The following is a 16,583-nucleotide window of genomic DNA, read 5'->3' on the forward strand; positions in this document are numbered from 1 at the left end:
TTTTACAAAAACCTAAAAATGATGGGGACAAAAGTTTACATACACCCCAAGGAAATATGCGTATTGCCGTGTAATTTATGGAATTAACAGCAAAATTTATACATTTTATTGTTTCGGCGAATGCCTCTGGGTGTTTGAGATATATTTTAGAGAAAAGAAAATAATTTTTGGGGGTCAAATGCCGTTATTTAAGGTCAAACTTCTTGTATAGCTTATTAAAGCCGACCCTTGCTTAATTATTTGCGTTTTTAGGTAATGCACTTTAAAAAACCACAAAATTAGTGTCAGATTACACATTTTAAGACCCTAGAAAGCGTTGGAGTTGTTCTTGTGCAAAATATTACTTCTTGGACGTCGATAAATGCCCGCTTTTCATCAGATTTCTCAGGAAGTTAATAAATTCCGCGGAATTCTTGGTGCAAATTACATATAGAAGGCCTTGAATTGCCTTGTAATATGGTCTGATACAATCCTCTGGCATCAATTGAATCAGAAATGTGAAATATTCTGTTACAAACCTGTTCCCGAAGCTTCCAAAGCATCAAAATGTAAGCACTACCAAAAAAGTATGAAATTTGTACTATGAACAACGCCGTTTTCGTATTATGATCATTACCGTCACTATAGGGGCGAAAAGTTTCGTATAATTGTACATTTCTGAGTTAATTGATGGCAGAGGATTGTATCAGACCATATTACAAGGCAATTCAAGGCCTTCTATATGTAATTTGCACCAAGAATTCCGCGGAATTTATTAACTTCCTGAGAAATCTGATGAAAAGCGGGCATTTATCGACGTCCAAGAAGTAATATTTTGCACAAGAACAACTCCAACGCTTTCTAGGGTCTCAAAATTTGTAATCTGACACTAATTTTGTGGTTTTTTTTAAAGTGCATTACCTAAAAACCCAACGAATTAAGCAAGGTTCAGCTTTAACAACCTATACGAGAAGTTTGACCTTAAATAACGGCATTTGACCCCCAAAAATTATTTTCTTTTCTCTAAAATATATCTCAAACACCCAGAGGCATTCGCCGAAACAATAAAATGTATAAATTTTGCTGTTAATTCCATAAATTACACGGCAATACGCATATTTCCTTGGGGTGTATGTAAACTTTTGTCCCCATCATTTTTAGGTTTTCGTAAAATGTACCGTTATTTGTATTATGGAATATACTTTTGTTCTATTAAATATTGTTTATTAGTGAGACGAAATAAAACTGCATACTTGGAATTTCATAAAAATCACTACTAACCCTAATACCCGGGATTTAGGGGGTGTATGTAAACTTTTGTCCCTGACTGTATATGAAATTCGGAGGGTTACGCTACTGAATCAGGGCATCATAAATTCGTTGTTGGTCTACGATAGATTCATCCCGTTATAACTAAGATGTCTGACAAACGGCGAATCTGTCTTCTAGGATTCATTATATACTCAATCCACCACCAGGAACAGATATAGTTCATGTATATCCGAGTTTTCTACACAATCAATAGCTTATAGGAAATTCAATAAAATACATAATCATATTGTTTTTCATGAAAAAAGGATCGGGTAAAAGTGATAAAGGACAATGAAAATATGACAATATCGTTTACTTGTCCTAGTGGACCGACCATACATAAAATTTTCCTAGCAACATTTTTGTAGAATATTTTCATGCACGAAATCTCAGTGTGTTAATTTTTCACCACCCACGTGCTGGGTGGTATCCACAATATATCTCAAATATTTCAATAAAATTATCCACTCCACAACAAAGTTCAAAATGTGAGCGCTGAACTTTAATTTAAGGGGTGATCCCTACTTATAAATTTCAGAAAAAAGTAGAAGGTATAAATAGCATAGAATATGTGGTCAAATTTTTAAGTCGATCGGAACAATATTGCATTAGTATGAGAGTTGGATGTGAACAATTTATTTTATTTTGTATGCAGCATATTAACTGTGTTTTTCTCGAAATCGGCCACAAAAATATATGGCAATTGGGTTACTAGTTTTCGAGCTAGAGTTGGCACCGCAAAGTGCTTTAATAAAAGCTGGGTTTCGTAGACTGCCTCAAAATTTCGTAATATTTTTCTCTTTCAGATGGAGAAAAAAATCTGCCAAAAAGTTACGTAGTGTTCTCGGAAAAAAATCATAAAAAAGCAGTTTTGAGCTTTACAACTGGGATTCTCCTTTTAAGACTAAGCACACTAAAATGTTGGTTTACATCCAGTTTTAAACTTGGTCATGATTTGCTTATAATTTTTGTTGCATGTACACAGTCCTTATGATTTGTATTGCCCCTTAATTTTTACATATTTTGAAAGCTTTAAGATTTTATCACGCGAAAGAATTCCGTCCAGAATATACTCGCCCAAAAAAGGAAAACCGACAGAAACTTTCGTAAGATTCGGCCGAAACGATATTGATATGATCGAATGTATTCGAACGAAGGAAAAACTAACACATTAGCCTATATAGGCCAAAATATAGGAAAAAGTGAAACAATTTTGCACATTTTATTCATTTTTAGTGGTATAGGAATTCACTCTCGGAGTCGACCCGGAGTCGGAGTCGGAGCCGGAGTCGTGAAAAAAATTCGTCTGGAGTAGGAGTCGAGCCAAAAATACCTCGACTCCGAAACCCTGGTATTAATATACAACTTAATGGACAGTTGATTGAGTTCGTTGATCGTTTAAAATGTTTAGAAGTTATACTCGACACAAAATTTGATTTTCCAGCGCATATAGATGCGTTGTACCCCAGAGTAGTTAATATGCATCGGAAATTGTATTCTACTGAATTCTTCCCCTCTTTGTCAAAAAAAGCTTGTTATTGTATGGAAAAGTTTAACGACTAGTATACATTCAAATCATAGCAAATTTTGTCTTATCTTTCATTGCAGTTACATTTCTTGTCCATCGTTTCAAATTCGTGTACAAATTTAGAATCAGAAATTTAGGGCCTGTTTATGTATGTCGATAAGAAAACGATAGCGGAAGAAAAACTAGCAAATTTGAGTGTGTATTTCAAATTTGTTTTTTGTTTTGAAGCAAAAGCAAATGAAATAATATTTCAAAAACTAAAGTTTGTGTGTTTTTCATACGCACACATTTTTGCAAAGACATAAAGTAATAAAGACCTGACAAAATGCATGCAACAAAAAAATGTTTACGAAACTATGTATAGAAACATTACCCTTAACAGGTTGCAGTTATAGCTCATTTAGACTAGCCATAAATCCTCTACTGGATTTAATAAATCCAGTACAAATCTCATTGCATTTAGATATACATTTTGGAGGATTTAAATGGCAGTCAGCTGATTTTTGTTCATAGCACAATTACCAAGGTAGATGCATCAGCCCATCTGAACGAATGTAAAACGTCAAAAGAATTTTTTGTAAATTGAATTCGTCTCAAAAAACATACGTCAAATTACAAATGTATTGTTTAATACTAAAAATGTTAGCACATTATGCTAGTAATGCTAACTAAAGAGCAAATAAATTATTATTTTATCGCGGTTTGCCCATCTAAAATAAATAAACGAATTATTTTATCGTTTAGGCATCATAAATATTAGTCTTGGTTGATTAAAATCAACTTTGTACATCAAAACAAATTTAATTCTTCCGCCTTGTTTACAAATTTTTACATTTTAAATTATTTTTAGTGTAGCAATTCACCGATGCATCTACCTTGTTTCTTGTGCCAGCTTGCAACTTTTTGTATTTTCTAGCAACATGTTGCTAAAAACAGAGTTGTATACGAGGATTTATGCCAGATTTAAAACAAATCCACTCAATAGGAGGATTTATTTTTGTATGGGAAATCTGGTAGATTTTGGCTGGATTTAGCAAATAAAACCTGATAATGCGCTAAATCCGGCTAATGGTGTCATATCTAAATGGCATATTAATTCAAAATCGCAACCAAGGAGGAACATTTCATGTAATGGTATCAGAAACGAAACTTATGAATTCAAGGATCTATTCATGATACAATGATACAAGGTAACCTCACGCTCATAGCTCACAGTGTTGTATTCGCTTTCCGTCCCTTCATTGACAAAATTATTTTGACAGACTTTGTCTGTATGTATATGTTAAAATATACATGTCAGGTTTATTTACATTTTAAATTCCAAACCAATTTAATTTCAAATTTTTACATTTAACATTTCAGACAACTGGTGGTCGATTTAGCCTTGTACGTCCGTCTGGCTGGGGGATAAATCTTGAACGGATCAGCCGATTATGTCCAAACATTGATCAATTCCGAGAATGGGCCATATCATCCACTTCTTTCGGTACCACCCCTACAAAAGCTAAAACATTTTCTCTAAAATGGTGCACACGATAACTCTCGAACAAATCAACTGATTTGGTCCAAAAATTGTTGCTCATAACATTTCTTCCGGGCCTAGATCAGATATGTACTATATGGTTCCAATCCTTCGAGTACCTCCACATAAAATTTATGCTTAAGTGCAGTTTAAGTGCAGGATAGTTTTAAAATGTATAACAAACTTATTCCTTGTGACCCTGCTTACAGTGATATGTATTTCGTGGCCAAGCCCATGCTACAGACATATTGGCCGATATGGCTGGTAATATTTCGTAATATTTCTTTCAATCATGGGCAAGTCCTTGCTTCTTGAGATAATGATCAAAAAGTAAAAAAAATCCTACGGTGACCAAATAAAATTGGTACAATGTCTATCGAAAGAAATGACTCCAAGATGGACAATGGAGTTTCGAAAATTTAATAGCGCGTAGTTATTAAACAACACTTCCCATTCATTTTTTAAATTAGGGATCTGTTTTTAGCACATTTAGGTCAACCTCTCCTTTTATTTGTTCATCCACAGAAGAACTAGATGGCCTCTTAGGGAAGAGCTTTTAATAACAAGTAATAAAGTCAAATTGTGTGCCCTTTTTTGAACATTTAAACTTACCGACGAAAATGTGGATTAGGTTTAAAACAAAAGTATTGCGGAGGAGGTACTAGAAGCAATGAATCGACATAGTCCATCGCGCCTACCAATCGTTTCAGTTGGTAACCGTATAAATTATAGCTTTTGGAAAACTATGTCAGAAAGCATGGGCATAAACACGAAAAACATAATGTCGTTATAAACAGGACTACAAGGTTTAGCATCGGTATAAATATCCAAAGGATCTTCAAACAGATCATGAACTTCAACAAAAAAAGTAGAACTTTTGTGGGGTAGTTACCCTAAGGAGAAGACCAATATGGGCCATTTTAGAAGCTAACTCAATTTAAACAGAATATTATCCATAATTTAGACCAAATTGTTTGCTCCGTTCAAGAGATATAGCGTTTTTTGGACCAAACCGGTTGATTAGTTCGAGAGTTAGCGTGCGCTACAGACAGACGGACATTGCTAAATCGACTCCAAATTGTCTGAAACGAATTTCGTCCAAACATACTTGGGGTCTATGAGGCACATTTTGCCCGTATGAATGTGTATATACCCTGGTCTAATGGCTGAGGGTATAAAACAGCGGAAGTCTATGGATGACTTCCGATACATCAGTTGCTTTGTAAATCTCTTAAGCATCCAGGTCCACACTAGAGTGATTTCATGAAATTATGCGTCGCTAGATCGAGTTTCATAGTAGAGTAAAATCATGAAATTGCTGTAGTGAGGAACTCGAACTAGGGACGCATAATTTCATGAAATTTTGACCGGGACATAACGTCCATGTTGTGCATTTGAAACGCATAATGGATAGATTTTGCAACGTCAATAAAGTGTAACGTGAACCTCATGTTTAGTACCACCATAAAATGTGCATATACATATGTAAATAAGTTTGAAGTTTTAGATGTTTTATTTTTGTAAAAACAATACATACTTATATGTTGGTTTACTAGATAATATCGTCACAATAAATGCCCGAAGAACCTAAATTTTACAGGGGAAGCAAAAAACGTTATAACATTAAAAACTGTTTTACGGAATATTAATCTTATGAAGGCTAGTATATGGGATGTTGTCGATCATATACGAAGGGGAATTAATAGTGAAACCAAAACCGCTGAATTGCTTAGTTTTGAGATCCTCCATTACAACAAAATCTGCAATATTATCCCATTTTCCGGAATGCCATTTCTTGAATATGATCGTTGATTTTGAACGTAGAAGCTTGAAATTTTGCCAGAGCATCGATTTTAGCTTTATGTATCTGTTTACGTTCATGTCGGTTATGTCTTCGGGCATTTATGGTGACGATATATGTATGTATGTATGTTGTAAAGAGATGCACAACACATTTTTATAATATAAATTTATAATATATATATATATATATATATATATATATATATATATTATAAAAATGTCCAACATCTTGTAGCTTTAAAAGAATACAATATTCTCACAAAGTTATGAATCATTAAGATCTCTCCTGATGTTCATGGAGTCATTAAGCTCTGATCGGAATCAAATTTTTTTTCACTGATGTGATCGTCACCCTGATCACAAATATATATAAAATTTATTGCGGAAGTCCATACTTCCCGAGATATGGGCCTCTGAAGTTCCGAAAATTCCTTTGTATGTAACTTCGCATTTTTGAACGGGTAATGGATACTATTGAAAAGCTTAAGAAATATACATTTTATTATTCTGCCGGGGATTTCAGACTTTTTCTACGGACAGGTGCAAATCTAGGGAACGGGAACAAAAGTGTCTTTAAAATCACAAAATTTTTTTCCATATAGCCGGCCTTCGGCCTGGGATTTAAGGCTTTTACCCATGGACAGCTGCAAATCTAGGGAACGGGAACAAAATTTCATTTAAAATCATACATTTTTGTCTATATATATATTTATCAGGGTGACGAGACCTACCTGAGAAAAAAATTGGTTCCGATCCGAGCTGAATGAAAACGTTCAACTTAGCCCTTTATTCCAACTTTCACCCATTGTTTTGGTGTGGCTAGTGGTCGGAATCAGAACACCATGTTCACTGGGACTTCATTTCAACGTGGCCGTGGATTTAGCGTTGGATATTTTCATATTCCTCAAATGATTATGTGTATGTTTTCGCACCAATTTTACAATATTGTTGGATATCGATGTCGGGGCGAATAGGAATCTTGAACACTGGTGGAAAGCGAATTATCTTTCTTTGATTTGTACATTCTTCTTCTTCTTGCGTTGGCTGGACTCAGTAACAATATAACGTTCCTTTTTGGTATATTTCACGATTTCCTTTGGTGTCGTAGGGACGAATTTTCACATGTCCATTTACATACATATTTTGGAAAACCAAAATTACGAAAATATGTTACTCTCCAGCCGCAGGAACGTCCTCCATGAACCAAAAGACCACCAAAAACGAAAACTTTCACATATTCTCCTGAAATATAAAAAATATTTAATATTTGTTCCAAAAAATATACGTAAATGAAACGTAAACAAACAATATTTTGTTATTGTTGTCATTGATATACAATAACAACAACTTTCATATTGTTTCGTATGCATGGTTGTATTTGGCAGCTCAAGGACGGTTTTTTCAAATGAGATTACCTTCTTATTATGCCATGGGATCTATTCAAGAATAATTCCATGTCAATTGGATCGGTAAATTCGGTTAAATACGTAAAAATTTATAAAAGAAAAAAATGTTATATCACCATATCGTAACATAACATTATGTTAAATTCAAAAGCCATTCACTGAAGAATGATAGCAAAAGAAATGTCTTATCTTGTTGTATTTATGTCTTTGATTTTTGTTTCGAAATACATAAACTGGGGGCAAATGCCTGCCGGAAAGTCTGTATACCAAAAAGTTATTTTGGCAGGTCTCTCTCTCGTTAATTTTTAAAATAGAAAAATTGGAATATATACTGAAAACACCAACATTTTTAGAGAAAATAGAAAACATGAATGAAAATAATATAATTTAATATTGAATATATATCTGTAAGAAGGACAAATATTTTTCAGTTTATATCAATTAATTTTACTCGTCTTTTGGCTGAAACTTTCTTTAAAATCAGTAAACAAACACTATGAAAATATGAATCATGTTGCTATGAATTGTGTACCATGTCGTATGAACGGGTTAATTCGTGTACGTAATTATGAGAACGAACGACGTGATTCAAATGCTGGTATGAACATGGCATAAATCTTTTTATGCTTGTTTTGTTGTTAACGTTTGGTTGAGAAAATAAAAATGAAAGAAAATGGAAGAAAAATCTCTCAACGAATAACAAGAAGAGGCAACACAACAAACACAGAAAACCATGTACATGGGTTTCACTACTTCATACCCCACGCCTATAAACTCGACGTCGCCATGTTGAAATCGCGCTAGTCTGACCATCGACTTAGGAAATTTGTAGGTAAGTCCCGGGCCACACTAAGAGTAATTTCACTGAAATTTTGACATGAAAGTAAAAGAAAATGTAAAATAGAACGGTCTGTTTGTTTCATACGAATATTGCAACAAAGCAAAATTGCAAAGCACATGAAACCGTGTACACTAGTTTCTTTAAATTATGCATTTTTCCCAAAAAATGCAAAGTTTCATGTCAAAATTTCATTGAAATTACTCTAGTGTGGCCCGGGACTTAGTTAGTCCATATTTATATTAGGCAATTTTCCTTGCGGCAATTGTCAGTTTTATGGAGAGAGTCAAGGTATATTTATTATAAGGTATATGCATGAGTTACAACAACTAACAATTTTACAAAAACAACATTGTTGATATTGAAAATTAATTGTCAATAAAAATATTGAATAATAGGGTCGTTTCAAAATTTTTTTCAGGAAAAACATAAATGCATTTTGAAAATCCTCTAGAATAGAACAAATTTGAAGCAATATCTAAATATAAAGCATTCATAACTCTCGTAGGTCATTTTTATTACACGTTTAGGATGAAAAGCAGTATTTTATGGTAGCAGATTTCGAAGTTTCAAATTTCATGAGTAGACCCTATTACATTTTGAAAACTAAATTTACAAAAAAGTAAGAATACAGCTGATTGTCACTTCTACCTTATATGAATATGCCTTGGAGAGAGTGGTGAGCATGGTACAATAATACAGGTAGCATTATCAAGCCAGCTGATGGTAACATAATGTGTCAATTGCATTGAATTGATGTCAAATTTTGACATCTTATGTTACCAATAATTGCCGATGCGGCTACCTGTGAATTTGTACCATGGTGGTGAGGTATATGGTAGAATAAAGTAAAGGTAGGCCACAGCTCAAAGCTGATTACAATTTTTTTCTTTTTATGGCCTAATCTGTCAAAAGCAGGGTTGACATTTTGTACTGTTTTTGTTATTATGCAATCATAAAGGTAGATGTATCGCTGAATTGTTCCAACAAAAAACTTCTGCTGTAACACTATTGCTCTGTTCCAGAACCTGCAAGAGGCTACTATTTTTTACTACGATAACATTTTTTCCTTTATGTTATCGAAAGAAATAGTAAAAATTAGTAGATTCTTGCAGTACTGGAACATACCATATATCTTAAAATCGAAAACAAGGACAAAAATGTGTATTCGCGTGGCAAAATAAAATTGTAGATTTTTTTTAGCAAAACTTACGAATGAAATTTTTATCGAATATTGATATTAATTTAAATTTGTTCCAAAAGTATGGGAATGTAAAAATTAAAATTTTTGTAACAATTCTGATGACATTTATCTGTAAATCGGATGCCAGCAATCACGATGTCAGATTAGCCAAAGTTGTCAAGTAGAAAATAAGTGAATGACATTTTTTCACTGTCATAAGTTTGGGAAGAACTTTTGCTATTTTATAAGTTCATCCAAAGTGCATGTAAATTGTTATATTTTTACTTTTTTTTTTTTTTTTTTTTTTTTTATTTTGTATTATAGTTGACCTTTGGACTTACTCTTCTTAATATTTTTGTTCGGCTTGAGGTCATCAAAAAATAAAAAACAGCTTGTAGTTAGTTTTTTATTTTTATTTTAACTATTTAATTTAATAATAACCAGTTCTTTGACAAGAAACTCCAAACAGCTTACGGAGCCATAAAATCAAAGAGAATATCAATCCATTGTGATTCCTGAAAAGTGAGTAAAGAGCTTTTTTTATATAGACCATTGGAATAGCAGAAAACTTTGAGGTCGTTAGGAAGCACATTAAATAGCCTTGATACTCTAACAGTGAATGATTCATTCATATGTGTTCCAACTCTAGGCAATATTATTTGGTTTAGGCGAACTGAATGCATGAAAGAGAAGAACTTTGTTAAAAACAGAGGTGATTGTTGTTTAAAAACTTGGTAAAATAACAAAAGAAGTCTAAAACTTATAAATGAAGAAAAAGAAAAACCAAGAAAGCGTTGTACGTATGGGGATATATGCTCAAAGAGCCGACGAGAATACAGGTTACGTACAACTCTATTAAACGCAAGTTCTAGCTTTGACAAGTATCTTGCATGTGTTCCTGAATATACCTCTAAGCAATACAAAATATTAGGCATAATGAGAGCATGAATAAGTTTTTTCTTTATAGGCTATGCTGAGTCAGTGTTAAAGAATTGTCTGAGAGCATAATTTGTATGAGCGACAACTGTATCAATATGTGGTTCAAATGTCAGTTCGTCATCTAATATAACACCCAGACATTTCATGCTGTGGACCATATTTATATCTACTCCACAATACATTAGTTGCAAATCTAGAATAGCCCTATTAGAACACAACATTGCCTTAGTTTTCGACGGATTCACAGAAAGACGGTTTACTAACATCCAGTCGCTAAGATTTTTCAACAACAGCTCTATTTTTGATTGCAATACTGCAACATGTTGATAATCACCGACAAACAACAGTTGTACGTCGTCTGCATAGGCATATGGAACACACCAGTTCTCTACAGCAGCATAAAGGTCATTTAAAATCATGATAAATAAAAGGGGTCCCAAGACAGAGCCTTGAGGAACTCCGCTTTTTACAGGGAGAATATCAGAAGATAGCCTTTTGAAGTAAACGAATTCCTTCCTACTATGTACGTAAAAATATAAAACAGCTTGTAGTTAGTTTTTTATTTTATCACTTTTATTTTTCCGATATTTCGATAGTCGTCGACTATCATCATCAGGGTTGTTAACTTTAAAAATAAGAAAACAATAACACTTGGTTATATAAAATTGTTAAAACAAAAATTAAAAATTAATTAACAATAATTACATTTGTTAGTTTTTGTTAATAAATTGACGAAAATTCTCTTCCACTCATGCTCAAACGTGTTTTCCTACTGAAGTGTTTTTGTGCTTCTATAGATTTGAGCACAATGTTCTGTATCTGTCTTGTAGTTGATGCGGTGTTGTGTTGGTACATTTATGATGTGTAGCATTTCCAGCATGTATCGTCGTCGGTATCTGTTCTGTATCTGTCTTGTAGTTGATGCGGTGTTGTGTTGGTACATTTATGATGTGTAGCATTTCCAGCATGTATCGTCGTCGGTAGTTGTTTTCTTGCGACAGTATTTGTACTTCTTTTAGATCAGGTGTATGTCCTGTAGCTGCACAGTGGGCTGCTAATGCAGTTTTTTGTTCTATTGGCTTGTTTTTTATTCTTTGGTCAGATTTATGACCACTGAGCCTTGTTTTTAATTTTGTTTTTGTGGTACCAACATATACCTTTTCGCACTTGTTGGAAGCATCACCGTTGCATTTTATTTTGTATACCACATTTGATTTTTCCTCGTTAGGAATTTTTACCTTTGTGCGGCTGAAGAAGTTGTTGTTGGTGTTATCACTTTTCATGGCAATTTGATATTGTTCTCTATTAAACAAGTTTGAATTAGAAAAACGTTCTGAGAAACCGGGTACATATGTCGATCTCTTGTATATCTTTTCTGTTTTTGGATCTGTGTTGCCAATTTTGCTGTTTTTTACTTGTCTTATTAGATCATTAATTGTTTTGCTTGGAAAGTCATTCATGGCTAAAATCTTTTTAATTTTGATTTCATTGTGTGCTTGAAACTTTTTATCGCTAATATTGAGCACTCTACGGATGAAGTTTGTAGCAGTATTTATTTTTATGCGTCGTGGATGTTTTGAATTATAGTTAATAATTCTTCCAGACGCAGTTGGTTTTTGATACCAATCTAGGAACAGTCTGTTACCTTGTCTGATTACCAGTGAGTCTAGGTATGCTAACTGATCGTTTTTCTCACTCTCCATTGTGAAACGTAGCTGTTGGTTATATGTATTTAAAACCAACTGCGTCTGGAAGAATTATTAACTATAATTCAAAACATCCACGACGCATAAAAATAAATACTGCTACAAACTTCATCCGTAGAGTGCTCAATATTAGCGATAAAAAGTTTCAAGCACACAATGAAATCAAAATTAAAAAGATTTTAGCCATGAATGACTTTCCAAGCAAAACAATTAATGATCTAATAAGACAAGTAAAAAACAGCAAAATTGGCAACACAGATCCAAAAACAGAAAAGATATACAAGAGATCGACATATGTACCCGGTTTCTCAGAACGTTTTTCTAATTCAAACTTGTTTAATAGAGAACAATATCAAATTGCCATGAAAAGTGATAACACCAACAACAACTTCTTCAGCCGCACAAAGGCAAAAATTCCTAACGAGGAAAAATCAAATGTGGTATACAAAATAAAATGCAACGGTGATGCTTCCAACAAGTGCGAAAAGGTATATGTTGGTACCACAAAAACAAAATTAAAAACAAGGCTCAGTGGTCATAAATCTGACCAAAGAATAAAAAACAAGCCAATAGAACAAAAAACTGCATTAGCAGCCCACTGTGCAGCTACAGGACATACACCTGATCTAAAAGAAGTACAAATACTGTCGCAAGAAAACAACTACCGACGACGATACATGCTGGAAATGCTACACATCATAAATGTACCAACACAACACCGCATCAACTACAAGACAGATACAGAACATTGTGCTCAAATCTATAGAAGCACAATAGAAAAGCACAAAAACACTTCAGTAGGAAAACACGTTTGAGCATGAGTGGAAGAGAATTTTCGTCAATTTATTAACAAAAACTAACAAATGTAATTATTGTTAATTAATTTTTAATTTTTGTTTTAACAATTTTATATAACCAAGTGTTATTGTTTTCTTATTTTTAAAGTTAACAACCCTGATGATGATAGTCGACGACTATCGAAATATCGGAAAAATAAATGTAAATTGGGACTTAGGCGAGTTTACTTGCGGCAATTGTCAGTTTGTAGGTGAGAGAGGGGGCTGAGAGGCAAAGGGTTACCATATGCCTCACCTCTCTCTCTCCATCAAACTGACAATTGCCGCAAGTAAACTCGCCTAATGTAAATTGGGACAAATTGTCGAAGAAAATATTGAATAATAGGGTCGTATTTAAAATTTTCTCAGCAAAAAAATAATTACATTTTGGAAATCCTCTAAAATAGAAAAAAATTTAAACAAAATGTTAATATTCATTCAGAACTGCAGTAGCTCATTTTTATTACTCGTTTAGGATGAAAAGAAGTATTTTATGGTAGCAAGTTGAATCACTACAAGTGACGTTGGATGTATCGAACGGATTACATTTTTCATAACTCCAATTGCACAACTTCCAATTTTTTTGCTGGGCAAGTATTGATTGTGTAGACAACTGCAAAAACAGTTGTAAAATTATGAATGAAAAACGTAGATTTCTTTTTGTTTTCCCTTCACATGTTTTGTTTTTGTTTATGTTCCTTTGTTTTCAACACATTTCAATTATTAGGTGTGTTCGTTTACTCAACAATTTGTACAAATTTCTGCAAGTCCAGTAACTTCTTGTAATCGACTAAGGTCTTTTGCATTGTACTGTAGAGTAAACGAACAACATCCAGTAACAATTTGTACAAATTGTTACTGGATGTTGTTCGTTTACTCTACAGTACAATGCAAAAGAACTTAGTCGATTACAAGAAGTTACTGGACTTGTACAAATTGTTGAGTAAACGAACACACATATTACCTCACCTTTTTTACAAAAATGTCAAAAATGTGTTAATCCGACTGTCTGTGAAAAAATGATGGACACCTGAAAGACAGCCGACAAATGTATGTATGTGTTAGTAAATCAGAGTTGTATTTGAAGACAAACTGTCTGGTGTAAACGCCTAGTAAGAGAAAAATTATTTTCTAAGGTTTATAGAAAAACACTGTACCTTATTTTTTTATTTATTTTTTTTTTATTATTTGCACATTATAAATTGTTTGTATGTTTTCAAAAATATTCGATCATTTCAAACTGTTCCACTGACTGTCATAACGGAAAAAACTTACGGATAAGCTAATCACTTGGAAATGATAGCATGAATGGCGGCGGTTTTTTTGCATGTAACTTTGTAGTGTACGTTTTTTCTCTGTTTGAAGTGAGTACAAATTAATTTTTCTCCCTTACTTCACTCGATTCGCAAACATTTTCTATCGGTAGTATTTATCGGGGTTTGTTGTGTGAATTTAATGCGATTTTCTATATATTTGAAGTGATATTTCGTTAATGTTATTAATGAAGCCGACACGGAATTGTGTGTGCCAACAAATTTGAGTTAGTAAAATATCTAATTAATCAACTTGGAATAATTTTATCCCAATACCCAATGAAGAAAAACGTATCTCTGACTAAATTATTCAAACATAACACACACAATCGTATGTGCTCTCAAATGCAATACAAATTTACATACCTACATGTGTTCATCTCTGTGTTGTCAGCACCTATAAATTAGTGTTTTTGTTTCAATATTCCAAGGAATATAAATGTGCGTGCAAGTTCATATTGAAATGTCCTCCATCGATTGCCAAAAAGGCCTAAAAACCTCTACGAAAGGAATAACACTATGTAATAATAGATGTGACGATGTATGCACTACAAGTATCTCATAGTTCACAACAGTTCGCTCGGCATAATTTAAGATATACTGGCGTCATCGATATCATTGAAATATCTCCATGAGAAAGAAGAGAAAAAAGTCCATGAAATAAGTGAAAAATAAATAATAATTATTTGCATTTGTTATTGTTTTTGGTCGGCGGGCGACGGACGCTCATCTCCATGACAATGAGATTGTGAAAAATCGAACTGAAACTGAAATGTGTGCAAATGTTTTGTTTATTTTTTTTTGTATTTCCTTCGCGCTGTATAGTGTGTGCTCCTCCAGCAAGCAAAAAGTTTCGTAGTAGTAGCGTAAGTTGGGCGCATGTAATACCAAAAACCCACATTTGTTTTTGTTGTAGGGGGTAATAACATGTGTTCACCCTCCCACCCATCATACAAGTGGACACACTCACATGTGCGGGTACATATAAATGTCTTATTAAAGATGTACCAACAAATTAGGCTATACGTTTTTTATAACACTTTGAGGGGGATACATTGAAGCACCATGGAAATTATTTTAGGCTAGTAGGGAATTTTGTTCTACGGTTTCTTGAAAGAGTTGCATTTCTCATATTTATTACAATTTAAGTGGTACTAAACATTCTATTTCGTAACATTGATTGTGTGATGATTAGTGTAAACTTCCACAGGACCTTAAATTTTGAATTTATTTAACTCTAATAAGATATTGCATGTTACTTGAAGTAATAGGAGGAAATACCTTTAAAGTTAGTTCCATTCTTATAATGTGTGTTTCCATATAACTATGCGGGTAGTTTATTTGTTTGTACCATGGTTGGCTTGATGACTTCACCTCTAACCAAAAATGAAAAACAAAAATAAAACTTGTGTTGTAGACGATAGGCATTGATGATGGTGTTGAACCAGTAAACCACCTACGTATACAGTGTCTGCAATAGGGATAACGACTTACTGGTCATAATGTTACAAAAAAAAAATATATATATATACTACCAAACTTCCTCATGTATGATTCATTTTGGGAATAGTTCTGACACTTGATATTCCTTCAAATAAATATTTGTGGGAACATACATAAATATTATAAGCGAATGTTTTTGGAAAAGATAACTTATGTTTACAACATGAATAGGTATTCCATTTTGTTAAAAAAGGAAATTTCAATAGATTAGTTGTAGGGGATATGTTTTTGGGTTTTCATAACAATTTTTATAACTAAAATGAAAGTCCACCCCAGCGAAATAATCAAAAGTCGAAATGGAGCATACTATAAAAAGTTGGAAGATACATTAGTTCTTGGTACATACTAATAAAACCAGTCATGGTCTTTGACAATGTTTTGAGAATCGGAAGTTGTTTGAGCTTAAGTCTCGTTTAAGGACAACTCTCGAATCGGGCTGAAATTTTTACCATTGGTAGTTCTTGGGACCCTGATCACAACGGTATATACACTTTCCCGGGGGAAGTCCATACTTCCCTTTTTTCTACTACTTCCTTGATTCTACCTGTAAATCACACTATGCAACACTGAAAATGCAAACAACTTGTAGTATGCATTTTTTGAAAGTACATATTTAGACTACAAAAACCCTAGTAGGGTTTTGTTCTGTCAGATCCAGTTCGGATTTTATGACCTCATCTAAAGCGGGCTAAATCTACACTCTTTTGCATTTATCA

General features: G+C 33.4%; 1 protein-coding gene and 1 long non-coding RNA gene across 8 annotated transcripts in view; one reads left to right on the forward strand and one right to left on the reverse strand.

Moving 5' to 3' along the window:
- Nucleotides 1-5,889: 5,889 nt before the first annotated feature.
- LOC141397421 (uncharacterized) lies at nucleotides 5,890-7,656 on the reverse strand. The gene is made up of 3 exons (XR_012411398.1): nucleotides 7,559-7,656; nucleotides 6,875-7,385; nucleotides 5,890-6,795 (listed from the first exon to the last, which is right to left on the reverse strand). It is a non-coding gene; the product is annotated as an uncharacterized lncRNA (long non-coding RNA).
- A 6,742-nt stretch (nucleotides 7,657-14,398) lies between these two features.
- bves (popeye domain cAMP effector bves) overlaps nucleotides 14,399-16,583 on the forward strand; it is a 91,399-nt gene continuing 89,214 nt past the window's right edge. For 3 of the 7 annotated variants that reach the window (XM_073978110.1, XM_073978114.1, XM_073978109.1), the window contains exon 1: nucleotides 14,407-14,591. The gene's annotated coding sequence lies outside the window, so the exon portion shown is untranslated. Of the gene's footprint in view, nucleotides 15,231-16,583 lie in introns of all 7 variants that reach the window. The other 4 variants (XM_073978115.1, XM_073978111.1, XM_073978112.1 and 1 more) reach the window with 4 other exon arrangements.

Source organism: Musca autumnalis, unplaced genomic scaffold, assembly GCF_047663935.1.
Source record: "Musca autumnalis isolate F117 unplaced genomic scaffold, ASM4766393v1 scaffold_3, whole genome shotgun sequence".
Taxonomy (NCBI): Eukaryota; Metazoa; Arthropoda; class Insecta; order Diptera; family Muscidae; genus Musca; species Musca autumnalis.